Source organism: Pan paniscus, chromosome 12 (assembly GCF_029289425.2).
Source record: "Pan paniscus chromosome 12, NHGRI_mPanPan1-v2.0_pri, whole genome shotgun sequence".
Taxonomy (NCBI): Eukaryota; Metazoa; Chordata; class Mammalia; order Primates; family Hominidae; genus Pan; species Pan paniscus.
In genome coordinates, this window is record NC_073261.2 from 106497746 (window position 1) to 106512794 (window position 15049).

Genomic DNA, 15049 nt, shown 5'->3' on the forward strand with positions numbered 1-15049 from the left:
TAGTTTGTATGGCTTTATTTCTGGGTTCTGTATTTGGTTCCATTGGTCTGTCTGTTTTTGTACCAGTACCATGCTGTTTTGATTACTGTAATCTTGTAGTATAGTTTGAAGTTGGATAATGTGATGCCTTCAGCTTTGTTCTTTCTGCTTAGGATTGCCTTGGCTATTCAGGCTTTTTTTGGTTCCATATGAATTTTGAAATAGTTTTTTCTAATTCTGTGAAAATGCCATTGGTAGTTTAATAGGAATAGCATTGAATCTGTAAACTGCTTTGGGCAGTATGGCCATTTTAACAATATTGATTCTTCCTATCTGTGAGCATGGAATCTTTTTCCATTTGTTTATGTCGTCTCTGATTTCTGTCAGCAGTGTTTTGTAATTCTCATTATAGAGATCTTTCACCTTCCTGGTTAGCTGTATTCCTAGCTACTTAAGTCTTTTGTGGCTATTGTGAATGGGATTGCATTCTTGATTTGACTCTCAGCTTGGGTATTATTGTTGTATAGAAATGCTACTGATTTTTGTGTATTGATTTTATATCCTGAGACTGCTGAAGTTTATATCTAGGAGCTTTGAGGCAGAGACTATGGAGTTTTCTAAGTTTAGAATCACATTTTCTGTGAAAAGAGATATTTTGACTTCCTCTCTTCCTATTTGGATGCTTTTTATTTTTTTCTCTTGCCTGATTGTTCTCACTAGAACTTCCAGTACTGTGTTGAATAGGAGTGGGGAGAGTGGGCATCCTTGTCTTGTTCCAGTTCTCAAGCAGAATGCTTCCAGCTTTTGCCAATTCAGTGTAATGTTGGCTGTGGATTTGTCATAGATAATTCTTATTGTTTTGAGGTTATGTTCCTTTGATGCCTCATAGTTTTTTAAGGGTTTTTGCCATGAAGGGATGTTGAATTTTATTGAAAGCATTTTCTGTGTCTATCGAGATGATCATGTGGTTTTGTTTTTAGTTCTATTTATGTGATGAATTACATGCATTGATTTCCATATATTGAACCAACCCTGGATCCTAGGAATAAAGCCCACTTGATCACAGTGGATTGGCTTTTTGATGTGTTGCTGGGTTTTGGTTCATAAAAGGCAGTTCCCCTGCACACACTGTTGCCTATTACCCAGTTCCAAAGTCGATTCCACATTTTCAGGTCTCCTTATTTATGTTCATCAGGGATATTGGCCTGAAGTTTTCTTTTTTTTTGTTGTGTCTCTGCCAGGTTTTGGTATGAGAATGATGCTGGCCTCATAGGATGAGTTAGGGAGGAATTCTCCTCAAGTTTTTGGAATAGTTTCTGTAGGATTGGTACCAGCTCTTTATATGTCTGGTAGAATTTGGCTGTGAATCTGTTTGGGACCTTTTCCAGTTGGTAGGAGTATTATTATTACTGATTCAATTTCAGAACTCAGGCTGGATACAGTGGCTCATGCATGTAATCCCAGCACTTTGGGAGGCCAAGGCGGGTGGATTGCTTGAGGCCAGGAGTTCGAGACCTGCCTGGACAATATGGTAAACCCCTGTCTCTACTAAAAATACAAGGTCAATGTGAAAGAAAAAATATTAAAAGCAGCTAGAGAGAAGGGGCAGGTCAGCTACATCAGGTTAACAGCAGATCTTTCAGCAGAAACCCTACAAGCCAGAAGAGATTGGGGACCTATATTCAGCATTCTTAAAAATTCCAACCAAGAATTTCATATCCAGCCAAACTAAGCTTCATAATCAAAAAAGAAATAAAATCCTTTTCAGTACCTAGGATGCAAGTCCACTACAGCTCATGTGTCCTGTGTCCCTGTTAAGGAACAAGTTGGAGATGAGGACCTCTTACTCTCTTTTCCCATCTGTATTTGGCACAGTGACCCACAAAAAGCTGAGGGGGAGGGAATTAAATGTTTTCTGAATGAAAGAATTTCTCTTCCCTCCACAAATTTTATACTGCTAATAGATCATTTTCAATATAATTGGGAATATACCAGTACACATACTACACTTACATTTAAAGTTTCTGGCAATAGGAAACCAAGAGATCTTTCACTGATAAATTGTACATTTTATTCCCTCTGGTGACTCACGCTGTTTTTCAGTCTGTGGCTAATTTGTTCACAGTTATCGTGGACTTAGCTTTGTTCTGAGCCTAATTGTTCCACTATCCCTTAATAGGCAAAGGATAGATGTGCTATTTTCAGAACTCCTGCTTTCAAAGAAGGAATGTGTTATAAATAAGCCCAAGAGTTGACTGAAAGAAAAAGCTGTACCTTTGCTTTTCTGAGGTTGCTTTTTCTGTAAATGTCATGACTTTGGTTATGAGAAAATAATTTGGAAACAAGATGAGTGTTGCCAAATAATGTGGAATTCCAGGCACACGAGAGAGGCAACACTGGGATGGTGGAATGAACACAAAGTTTGGCATCAGAAGGTTGAAATTCAATTCCTGTCTTCACCCAGCGATTACACTCTGACCCTGGGAAACTTAACTAGGATCTGAGCTTCAGTTTTTGCATCTATAAAATCAGAAAGATGCAAATAACTGACCTATGTACTCGGAGTTGTTCTTAGGATCAAGTGAGGTAACAGACCCGGAAGGGTTGGCAGACCATAAATCACTGTGCAAATATTATGAGGGTGTATGAGAGCAAGGAATGGCTGGAGGAAGGGCTGGAGAGGGAGAAAAGTATTTGACCTGGAAACCAGAAAAAGAGTGACTTTGTTCCTTGTCTGTTAGAAAGCTTTGTACAGTAGTCCCCCCTTATGTGTGGGGGATATACCCTAAGAACCCCAGTGGGTGCCTGAAACCATGGATAGTAACAGTACCCTCTATATACTATGCTTTTTCCTATAATACATACCTATGATAAAGTTTAATTTATAAATTAGAGTAAGAGATTAAAAGCAATAACTAATAAAATAGAACAACTACAATTTTTTAAGGTTTTTTAAATTATACTTTAAGTTTTAGGTTACATGTGCACAATGTGCAGGTTAGTTACATATGTATACATGTGCCATGCTGGTGTGCTGCACCCATTAACTCGTCATTTAGCATTAGGTATATCTCCCAATGCTATCCCTCCCCACTCCCCCCACCCCACAACAGTCCCCAGAGTGTGATTTTCCCCTTCCTGTGTCCATGTGTTCTCATTGTTCAATTCCCACCTATGAGTGAGAACATGCGGTGTTTGGTTTTTTGTCCTTGCGATAGTTTGCTGAGAATGGTGATTTCCAATTTCATCCATGTCCCTACAAAGGACATGAACTCATCCTTTTTTATGGCTGCATAGTATCCCATGATGTATATGTGCCACATTTTCTTAATCCAGTCTATCATTGTTGGACATTTGGGTTGGTACCAAGTCTTTGCTATTGTGAATAGTGCCACAATAAACATACGTGTGCATGTGTCTTTATAGCAGCATGATTTATAGTCCTTTGGGTATATATCCAGTAATGGGATGGCTGGGTCAAATGGTATTTCTAGTTCTAGATCCCTGAGGAATCGCCACACTCACTTCCACAATGGTTGAACTAGTTTACAGTCCCACCAACAGTGTAAAAGTGTTCCTATTTCTCCACATCCTCTCCAGCACCTGTTGTTTCTTGGCTTTTTAATGATCGCCATTCTAACTGGTGTGAGATGGTATCTCATTGTGGTTTTGATTTGCATTTCTCTGATGGCCAGTGATGGTTAGCATTTTTTCATGTGTTTTTTGGCTGCATAAATGTCTTCTTTTGAGAAGTGTCCGTTCATGTCCTTGGCCCACTTTTTGATGGGGTTGTTTTTTTTCTTGTAAATTTGTTTGAGTTCATTGTAGATTCTGGATATTAGCCCTTTGTCAGATGAGTAGGTTGCGAAAATTTTCTCCCATTTTGTAGGTTGCCTATTCACTCTGATGGTAGTTTTTTTTGCTGTGCAGAAGCTCTTTAGTTTAATTAGCTCCCATTTGTCAATTTTGGCTTTTGTTGCCACTGCTTTTGGTGTTTTAGACATGAAGTCCTTGCCCATGCCTATGTCCTGAATGGTAATGCCTAGGTTTTCTTCTAGGGTTTTTATGGTTTTAGGTCTAACGTTTAAGTCTTTAATCCATCTTGAATTAATTTTTGTATAAGGTGTAAGGAAAGGATCCAGTTTCAGCTTTCTACATATGGCTAGCCAGTTTTCCCAGCACCATTTATTAAATAGGGAATCCTTTCCCCATTGCTTGTTTTTCTCAGGTTTGTCAAAGATCAGATAGTTGTAGATATGCGGCGTTATTTCTGAGGGCTCTGTTCTGTAGAACAACTACAATTTAATAAAAGTTATCTGAATGTGGTTTCCCTCTCTGTATCTCTCTCAAAACATCATATACTGTACCTACCTTTCTTCTTGTGATCTGTTGATCTGATAACCAAGATGATTACGAAGTGCCCAATAGGTGGGTAACACATGCAGGCAGCGTGGATGCACTGGACAAAGGAGTGAGTCATGTCCAGGGCATTACAGAGCAGGACAGTGTGAGAGTTTATCATGCTACTCAGAATGGCATGCAATTTAAAACTTATAAATTATTTTTTTAAAGCCTATGGATTATTTACTTCTGGAATTTTCCATTTAGTATTTTTGGACTGTAGTCCCCCACAGATAACTGAAACTTTGGAAAGTAAAACCACAGATAAGCGGGGACTAGTATATCTGTTATCATTTGGTTAGGTTGCATCAGAGAACTTGATTTATATTCCTGGCCCTCCCACCAATTATATGAATTCAGTAAGTAATTCAGATTGCAAATGAGATTGTACATTCCTTCTTCCTCTGACCTTCTGTGACTCACTTTTGGTTAAACAGTTAATTATCTTTTATTATTATTTTTTAGAGACAGGGTCTTTATCACCCAGGCTGTAGTGCAATGGTGCAATTATAGCTCACTGCAGCCTCAATTTCCTGTCCTCAAGCAATCCTCCCTCCTTGGTGTCCCAAAGTGCTGAGATTACAAGTGTGAGCCACCACATCCAGCCAGTTCATGATCTTTTAAAGATAAAAAGATAATTTAAAAAACTACATAGGTACCCTCTTAGTTACCATTTTTGGTGTTCTTCATTCCCGTGTGTAGATACATATTTCCATCTGGTATAATTTTTCTTCTGTCAGAAAGACTTTAACATTTTTTACAGTGTGGTTATGCTGGTGATAAGTTCTTTTGGGTTTTGTATATCTAAAAATATTTTTACTCACTTTGGGAGGTTGAGGCGGGCAGATCACGAGGTCAGGAGTTTGAGACCAGACTGACCAACATGGTGAAACCCCATCTCTACTAAAAATACAAAAAGTAGCCGGGCATCGTGGTGCGGGCCTGTAATCCCAGCTACTCAGGAGGCTGAGGCAGGAGAATTGCTTGAACCCAGGAGGTGGAGGTTGCAGTGAGCCAAGATCGCTCCACTGCACTCCAGCCTGGGCAACAGAGCAAGACACCATCTCAAAAAAAAAAAAAAAATTACCTTTGTTTTTCAAAAGCTATCTTCCCTGGATATAGAATTCTAAGTGGACCTTTTTTTGGTTTATTTTTGTTTTTTTTCTTTCAGCACTTTAAAGATATTGCTTCACTGTCTTCTTGAACACATTGTTTCTAATGAGAAATTTACTGTCATCCTTGACTTTCTCTGTATGGAACATTTTTTTTCTTTGGGTAATGAACATTTTCTCTTATAGCCCTGATTTTGAACAATTTGTTTATGATGTTCCTCGATGCTGGCTTTTTGTTTTTTCACATTTGTTGCATTTGAGGTTCATTGAGATTCTTAAATCTGTAGGTTTATAGATTTCATCATGTTTGGAAAAATTTCAGTCATTATCTCTTCAAATATTTTCTCTGTCCTCTCTTCTCCCTCCTTCAGGGATCCTGTCTGGCTGGAAAAGGGAAGATAAGCTTCCTACAGTGAGCAGATTTGAGATAGGTCTTGAGAGTTGGTTAGGACTTGAACTGGTAGAGATGTCAATCAAAGACTTCACAACTTAATATGAAAGGATCAAGAGAGGAAGGAGGTCATCAAGATTTCTTTCATGCCTGTCTGGCCAGAGGAATAGTGGAATAAATGGGGAATAAAGGACAGTGAGCTTTTTTAAAAAAGAGGAAGATGAGTTCATTCTTGGTTATGATTGAGCATGACATACTTTTGTGACCTTTAAATAGAGGAGTACAAAAGCGAGTTACAAATGTAGTTTTATTGCTCAGGAGTAGGTTGGGACAAGAGACTCTGATCTGGAAATTAGCAATATAGAGGTGGTAGCTGAAACAACGCTGGTAGTTGAGACTCCTAACATAGATGGTACACAAAGTATCAAGACCTAGTCATTTCAGCCCTTCCATTTCTAGTAATTTCTTCTAGGGAGATAATAGTAATTCACAAAGATTCACGAAAAAAGATTCAGTGAAGCACAGCTTGCAATTAAAAACAAGTAGAAACTACATGTCCCACAATGGAAAATTGGTTAAGTAAATGAAATATACAATGAAATACAGTACAGTCATTACAAATGTTGTATTTGAAGAATATAACAGAAAAGTGTTCACTATATGTTAAGTACAGAAAGCAAGTTATAACCCTACAACATAGTATGGTCTCATTTTTAATAAAAATGGATGAATATATAAGCAGAGACAAAAGAGGTAATACCACATAGCTTATCTTTGGGTGGTAGTCTATGGATGGTCTTTCCATTCTTTTGCTTATCTACAGTTTCTACATTCTGTATAGTAAAGTATATGTTACTTTTATACTAAGAAAAAAATCGATTTTCCTTTTTAAAAGCTGATTTAGAAAAAAGCCTGTGGACTTCCACACTTCATAGAGCATGGAAAGAAGAAAAGGAAGTGGCAAATGAGAGAGACAGTGTAGAATCAGGACTATAGGACAACCTGGGATGAAGGGGCTAACACTGGAGCTCCTGCCAAAAACAGGGTGGTCTAAACTCTACCAAGAGGCCTCTGGGCTTGGTGATCTGAGCCATTATGCACTTAGGAGAGCACTTTCCTTAGGATAGTGCAGGGGAGGAAGGAAGAGCACTTTCCCCAGGATGGTACAGGGGAGGCAGTAAGAAATGGGTTAAGAAGTGATAGCTGTTGAGAAGTGTGGTGTGGAGAGAAGGAAGTGGGAGGATAGTCACTCATTGGCCCCAGATGTTTCATGACCACAGATCCAGATGCTCAGCAAGTCCCATTCATAACAAAGACATGGGGCCACTGTGCAGTTTCCTTGCTGGTGGCCATTTGCTTGCACCTGCTCTTACTGCAGATACAGGCCTGTTGCCAAGATCATTTGAACGAGATACTACAAACTGCAGGACACAAACTCCCTCGGCATAGCAGTTGCCTCCTGATATGGTTTGGCTGTGTCCCCACACAAATCTCACCTTGAATTGTAATAATCCCCACATGTCAAGGGTGGGGCCACGTAGAGATAATTGAATCATGGGGGCAGTTTCCCCCATACTGTTCTCATGGTAGTGAATAAGTCTCATGAAATGTGATGGTTTTATAAATGGGAGTTCCCCTGCACAAGCTCTCTTGCCTGCCGCCATGTAACATGTGCCTTTGCTTCTCCTTTGCCTCCAGCCATCATTATGCAGGCTCCCCAGCTATGTGGAACTGTGAGTCCATTAAACCTCTTTCCTTTATAAGTTACCCAGTCTCGGGTATGCCTTTATTAGCAGCAAGAGAACAGACTAATACAGTAACTTGGTACTGGTAGAATAAATTGGTACTGGTATTGATATTGGTAAATTGCTGCTGTATAGATACTCAAAAATGTGGAAGTGACTTTGGAACTGGGTAACAGGCAGAGGTTGGAACAGTTTGGAGGGCTCAGAAGAAGACAAAAAAATGTGGTTGGAACTTCCTAGAGACTTGTTGAATGGCTTTGAAAAAAATGCTGATAGTGATATGGACAATAAAGTCCAGGCTGAGGTGGTCTCAGATGGAGATGAGGAACTTATTGGGAACTGTAGCAAAAGTGACTCTTGCTATGTTTTAGCAAGGAGACTGGTGGCATTTTGCCCCTGTCCTAGAGATTTTTGGAATTTTTAACTTGAGAGAGATGATTTAGGGCATCTGATGGAAGAAATTTCTAAGCGGCAAAGTGTTCAAGAGGTGACCTGGGTGCTGCTAAGAGTATTTTGTTTTATGTATGCACAAAGATATGGTTTGGAATAGGAACTTATATTTAAAAGGGAAGCAGCGCATAAAAGTTCAGAAAATTTGCAGCCTGATGATGCAATACAAAAGAAAAACCCATTTCCTGAGGAGAAATTCAAGCTGCTGAAGAAATTTGCATAAGTGATGAGGAGCCAAATGCTAACCGCCAAGACAATGGGGAAAATATATCCAGGGCATGTCAGAGGTCTTCATGGCAGCCCCTCCCACCACAGGCCCAGAGGCCTAGGAGGAAAAAATGTTTTTGTGGGCCCAGCCCAGGGCCTTGCTGCTTTGTGCAGTCTGGGTACTTGGTGCTCTGCATCCCACCTGTGGCTAAAAGGGGCCAACAAAGAGCTCAGGCCATTGCTTCAGAGGGTGCAAGCCCGAAGCCTTGTTGGCTTCCACGTGGTGTTGAGCCTGCAGGTGCACAGAAATCAAGAATTGAGGCTTGGGAACCTCCTCCTAGATTTCAGAAAATGTATGGAAAGGCCTGGATGTCCAGACAAAAGTTTGCTGCAGGGGCAGAGCCCTCATGGAAAATTCCTACTAGGGCAGTGCAGAAGGGAAATGTGGGGTAGGAGCCCCCACACAGAGTCCCAATGGGACACTGCCTACTGGAGCTGTGAGAAGAGGGGCACCATCCTTCAGACCCCAGAATGGTAGATCCACTGACAGCTTGCACTATGCACCTGGAAAAACTGCAGACACTCAGTGCCAGCCTGTGAGAGCAACCAAGAGGGGGGCGTACCCTGCAAAGCCACAGCAGCAGAGCTGCTCAAGGCCATGGGAATCTACTTCTTGCATGAGTTTGACCTGGAATGTGAGACACAGAGTCAAAGGAGATCATTTTCGAGCTTTAAGATATGACTACCCCTCCCCAGGATTTTGGACTTGCACGGGGCCTCTAGCCCTTTCGTTTTTGTCAATTTCTCCCATTTGGCACAGGTGTATTTACTCATTGCCTGTATCACCCTTGTACCTTGGAAGTAACTAAGTTGCTTTTGATCTTGCAGGCTCATAGGCTGAAGGGACTTCCCTTCTCTCAGATGAGACTTTGGAACTGTGGACTTTTGAGTTAATGCTGAAATGAGTTAAAACTTTAGGGGACTGTTGGGAAGGCATGATTGGTTTTGAAATGTGAGTACATGAGATTTGGGAGGGGCTGGGGCAGAATGATATGATTTGGCTGTGTCCCCACCCAAATCTTACCTTGAATTGTAATAATCCCCATGTGTCAAGGTTGGTGCCAGGCAGAGATAATTGAGTCATGGGGGTGGTTTCCCCCATACTGTTCTTGTGGTGGTGAATAAGTCTCATGAGAGCTGATGGTTTTATAAACGGGAGTTCCCCTGCACAAGCTTTCTTGCCTGCCACCATGTAAGATGTGCCTTTGCTTCTCCTTTGCCTTCTGCCATGATTGTGAGGGCTCCCCAGTCATGTAGAACTGTGAGTCCATTGAACCTCTTTTCTTTATAAATTACCCAGTCTCAGGTATGTCTTTATTAGCAGCATGAGAACAGACTAATACACCTCCAGAAACTGGAAATTCCTGGGCCCAGAACCCAACCATGTGATTCAGCACATATAGGGTGGGGGCCCAGGAATCTGTCTTTGATAAGGCCTCCCGGGTGATTCTGACAGTCCAGTTGCAGGCCCATTGCATCAGGGCATGGGGACTACAGGCCTCCTTCCCCTTTGTTTGATTTGCACCCAGAGCTGGAAAAGACTGAACCTCTGAGAGATATGAAAAGGCTTCCATTGGAGGTTTCTGTAAATAGCACAACTGCATGTTTTGTCATAAATCAGTAAGTCTAGGATGTGGAAAAAATATATCTTGGGATCCATGGCCTTGCATGTGTCCTGGGAGATTTTAGAGCCAGGCTCTGCACAACTCGAAGTCAAGAAAGGGCATGACTCTTGGGAGTGACAACTTGTTGGAAGCGGATTCCAACCATGCTTCCCATTTGGCCTGAGCTGAGAGCTAGCAGTTTCCCTACTCGCAGGACACCAAGAAACAAGAACAAAGAAATTGCTCCACCAAGGCTATCTACTTATGAAGATGAAAAGCTGTTAGAAAGTGGTTAGGATTAGATCAGCCAACGTTGAGTGGCCTCTTGAGGAGAAGCCAACCTGGAATGAGAGATGAAGGGTTCTTGTTGAATCTTCTAAGAGAAGGGCCAACTGAGGGCCCCTATCTATCCCCATCATAAGCAATGTCTAAATAAATTGTGCTAGATCCTCTTATAGTTTCCAAATATTTGCCATTTTTCCAGCAAAAAGTTGATATTAATATTTCCCAACTGCTGCCATCAGGCTTGGCCACGTGGCTTGCTCCAGCCAATAACGTGAATGAAATTGATTTGCCACCTTCTTGCAGATGCATGATTCCACCATCTTTTTTCCTTCCTTTGCCTCAAGACCAGCACATTCCAGATTGGGCCTGCTCCTATGTCTGGGTGCCAGAATGAAGAAGACATGGAGGAGAGCTGCAGCCAACCTATGAAGGACACATAACACAGCAAGAAATAAACGTTCTTTGTTATAAGAACATGAGTGTGGGGCCATTGGTTACCATAGCATAACCTAGCCAAAGTTGACTAATAAATAGTTTTTTAGAATTGTAAAAAAAGTATAGCAATATTAAAGTGAATTTTTTAAAGAAAAGCAACTCTTAATTTACTTTCTAGCCTTGGTTAAATAGTTTTAATTTCCACAGATGCTCACATGCTAATGTGCTGAAACAGACATTACACTTTAGGCTGCGTCTCCCCCAAACTCCTTCCCTAGAAGGAGCCTGGTGTTGGAGGAGGATCTCACTCCACTGCTAGAGAAGGCCAAGGAAGAGATGGTCTGTGGAGCCAATGCCCAGCACAGGGCAGTCTGTTGTCAGTCAGTGAAGTGAAACAGAGCACTCGCCACCACTCAATTCCTGGAAAAAGCAGTGCCAGGCTGTTTCTCTTCCTACAAACAATCTATCATGCCTGTTGACTACCCTGCCAAGGAAAGGCTGAATATCAGCTCTGTTCCATGATCTCCCATTTCCTGAAGTCTCAGTCCTAACACAGGTTGTGAACCTGCATGTGGTAAGGTAGAATTTCTGGGAATTTAGTAGCAAACAATGCAAGCATTGCCTCTGCCCTCTTGGAGCCTATGCTCTAGTGGAGTCTGATGGAATAAATGCATTTAATACAGATTAAATAATTACAAAGTGAGTAAGGCCCACTGAAGCAACAAACCAGACACTTGTAATAGATTGAAAGGGCAGAGGCAGCAGAAGAAAATCTATTTAATATAGACGTTTTCAAACATTAGTGAATCATGAATTCTATTTAGATGTTTATAGCCAGATTTTTAAGAAAATGAAATAGAAATGAATGGAGTTGAATAAAATAGGAATCATTGGAGTGCATCACATGTGTTGTCAATATTGCTTTATAAAACTCATTTCTGGGCCAGGCGCGGTGGCTCACGCCTGTAATCCCAGCACTTCGGGAGGCCGAGGCGGGCGGATCACGAGGTCAGGAGATCGAGACCATCCTGGCTAACACGGTGAAACTCCATCTCTACTAAAAATACAAAAAAAAAAAAAAAAAAAAAAAAAAATTAGCCAGGCATAGTGGCAGGCACCTGTAGTCCCAACTACTCAGGAGGCTTAGGCAGGAGAATGGTGTGAACCCGGGAGGCGGAGCTTGCAGTGAGCAGAGATGGCACCACTGTACTCCAGCCTGGGCAACAGAGAAACACTCCGTCTCAAAAAAAAAAAAAACTTATTTCTGTTGTATATATGTATTATATATTTGTGCAGTAACTGGCTCATAATATAAAATGTGTTGTTATAGTGAATTGTGGTAAAAATAAATTTGAAAAACCTAATTTACAATATGGCTTCAGAGAATCAACTCTGGGGAAGACATTACAGTGAACTGGCTGACTTGATAATTGTTTTTTTATTTACTAGTGAAACTTAATGCTCATGCTTGTACTTCTAAAATGAAACAATAAAAATTAAAACCAATCTTTTATTAAAGGAAGCAAAAGTGTTATGAGTTGCTCTTTTCAAATATTGATTCTACTATTTTGAATAGAAATATGTCTTAAGTTGTAAATGTTAGTTAATAATAGTAGGTCATTAACAGCCCTCTTCAGAACTTACTGGCAATAATGAAATGTGCTTCCTGTGTTTCAGAAATAGTGTTTTTTTTTTTCTTTTTTAGAGCAAGCCAAACTTTGCCTTCAACCTCATCTCATTTGCAAGCTACTCTCATATAGCTAAGAATTTGGTATTAAAAATAGGCACAGGCCTTAAAACACAAGAGTTTAGATTTCGTTTCCATGTTTTCTGCTTATTCACAGAAATATTGACTGATTGATTGATTGAGACAGGGTCTCACTCTGTCGCCCAGGCTGGAGTGCAGTGCTACGATCATGGCTTACTGTAGCCTCAACCTCGTGAGCTGAAGCAGTCCTCCTACCTCAGTCTCCCGAATAGTTGGGACCATAGGTGTGTGCCACCACACCTGGCTAATTTTTAAAAAAATTTTCATAAAGATGGAGTCTCACTATGTTGCCCAGGCTGGTCTTGAACTCCTGGGCTCAAGCGCTCCTCCCACCTCCCAAAGTGCTGGGATTACAGGCATGAGCTACCACATCCAGTCTAGAAATATTTATTTAATAAAATAAATATTAATGGGTAGTACCAATCCATAATTTGTACTATCTTAATCCCTGTGGCAATTAAAAAACAGATGGCAATACAACTTGTAGGCTATTGAACATATTCATTTTTCATAATTACTTGTTTTTTTCAGGTGGGTAAATTGCAAAAAACATAGGTAAAGAGTTCTATACTTTCTGGAAAAGACTTCCACCTTGGGATTGAGACAGTTTTGAACACAAAAGAAAACAAATTTTTTTCTCCAAGTACATGGTCTGTCATTTATCAGATTTAAGAAGTCTTGGGACATCTTTTGACAACATTTTCTCCAATGCATCCATGGAATCAAAGGACTTTTCAACTTGTTTGGGGGTAGATTTTTTGGTCTAAAGTTGGAAACATATGTCTTCTTTCAATAGAACAGTGGATGTCTGCACACGTATTTTTCAATGTTTACACCTACAAGTCTATGCACATTCAAGACATTGGCAACAGTGGTGTCATTGGCAAGGGTGGTTGGGATAGTTCCTTTTCACCATATACCTGTAGTATATGCCACAGGTTAGCTGTCAACTCCCATTCCAATGCTTGTTTTCCTTTGCCTTCTTCACTGTGGATCAAAAAAGCTAAGAACTTACCTTTCAAGACCCCCTTGTGGCCAGGTGTGGCCATGAGATGTCAGCAGCAAATCTCTTTTGGTCCTTTGCTCTTTGGCCTTTGGTCTTCCCTCTTCCTTCATCCTGGAATGCCAACATGATACTTGGAGTTCCAGCAGCCTTGGGAACAAAATCCACACATTAAGGGCAGCAAAGCAGGAGACAAGTGGTTCCTTAAGTAGCTTGCAAGTCTTATTCTACTGCTGAAATCCTAGTTGTGAGAAAAATAATTCTCCCAACATGTTGAATTTATTGCTTGTAAGAAGTGATGCAAAGTTGAAAGTAATCCTAACATTTGGTCGGTTTCTTTTTTCTTTTCAAAGTTTAGACCAAGTGCATGTATTACCTATTTTAAAAATAATAAAATTCTAAAAACAATGTAAAGTGTATATATAAATCTTTATTGTATTTCTTAGATTTTTGAATAGTTCAAAAAACCTCTGTTTGGCTTTTTTATGACCTAAGTCTTTAGGTTATCGAAAAATTATTCTAGTCTTTATCTTGACAAAGTAGTATAAGATAATATGCAGTGGTAGAGAAATATAGCTTTTGCAATATTCCCAAGTAAACACCTGAAAGCAAAGTTACCACCTGGTCCAGCAGCCAGTTGAGTTGGTGACATGCAAGAAGGCCCTACAGCCACCTGAATTCCTCTGTCAGAAGAGCTACCTTTGTTTTATTTGACAATCTTTGGACATCAGATGTAAGACAACCGCCCTGGAGTGTGAACTCTGGAGATACAAACTTATCAGACAATTTCTATTTCATTTAAGATGGCATGACTTTCATACACCAGCATCTGAAATTGTCTGAGATACTGACAACGAATGTGTAGGGACATTCACCAGGGAGCTGAGATTTTTATTTTGAGCTCTTTAAAACAGTGCCCCCCAGTGGTATGCAATAGAAAAAAAAATCACCAGATTAATATATCCACATTGTTGGTGCAAACAGAACCCATTCCTGCTAGAATGAGCTGAAAAAGAGGCTAAGCATGGTGGCTCACATGTATAATCCTAGCACTTTGGCAAGCTGAGGTGGGAGGATCACTTGAGCCCAGGAGTTCAAGATCAGCCTGGGCAACATAATTAGACCCTGTCTCTATAAAGAATAAAAAAAAATTAGTTGGGCGTTGTGGTGCACACCTGTGGTCCCAGCTACTCGGGAGGCTGAGGCAGGAGGATTGCTTGAACCTGGAGGATTGCTTGAGCCCAGAAAGTTGAGGTTGCAGTGAGCTCTGATGACACCATTGCACTCCAGCCTGGGTGACAGAATGAGACCCTATTTATAATAATAATAATAAAGAAACAGAAAAAGTATATATTAAGGGTATTATTTGTCCCACTACTAGCTCAAAGTACAAATGGAAAAGCCAACCATTCCTCAAGAAACATCACTCCCCAGTTGAAGTGGAATTCCAAATGTTATAATCAATATGTGTTGACTACGAATGTGAATAGTGCCCCTGTGAACTTGTGCAATGTACACCTGCACCATCCATATGTAGCCCTGGATATTAAGTGGTTCAAATAATTTCTGGAAAGGTTCAAGAATCAAGCTTGGAAGCCACACAGTCATC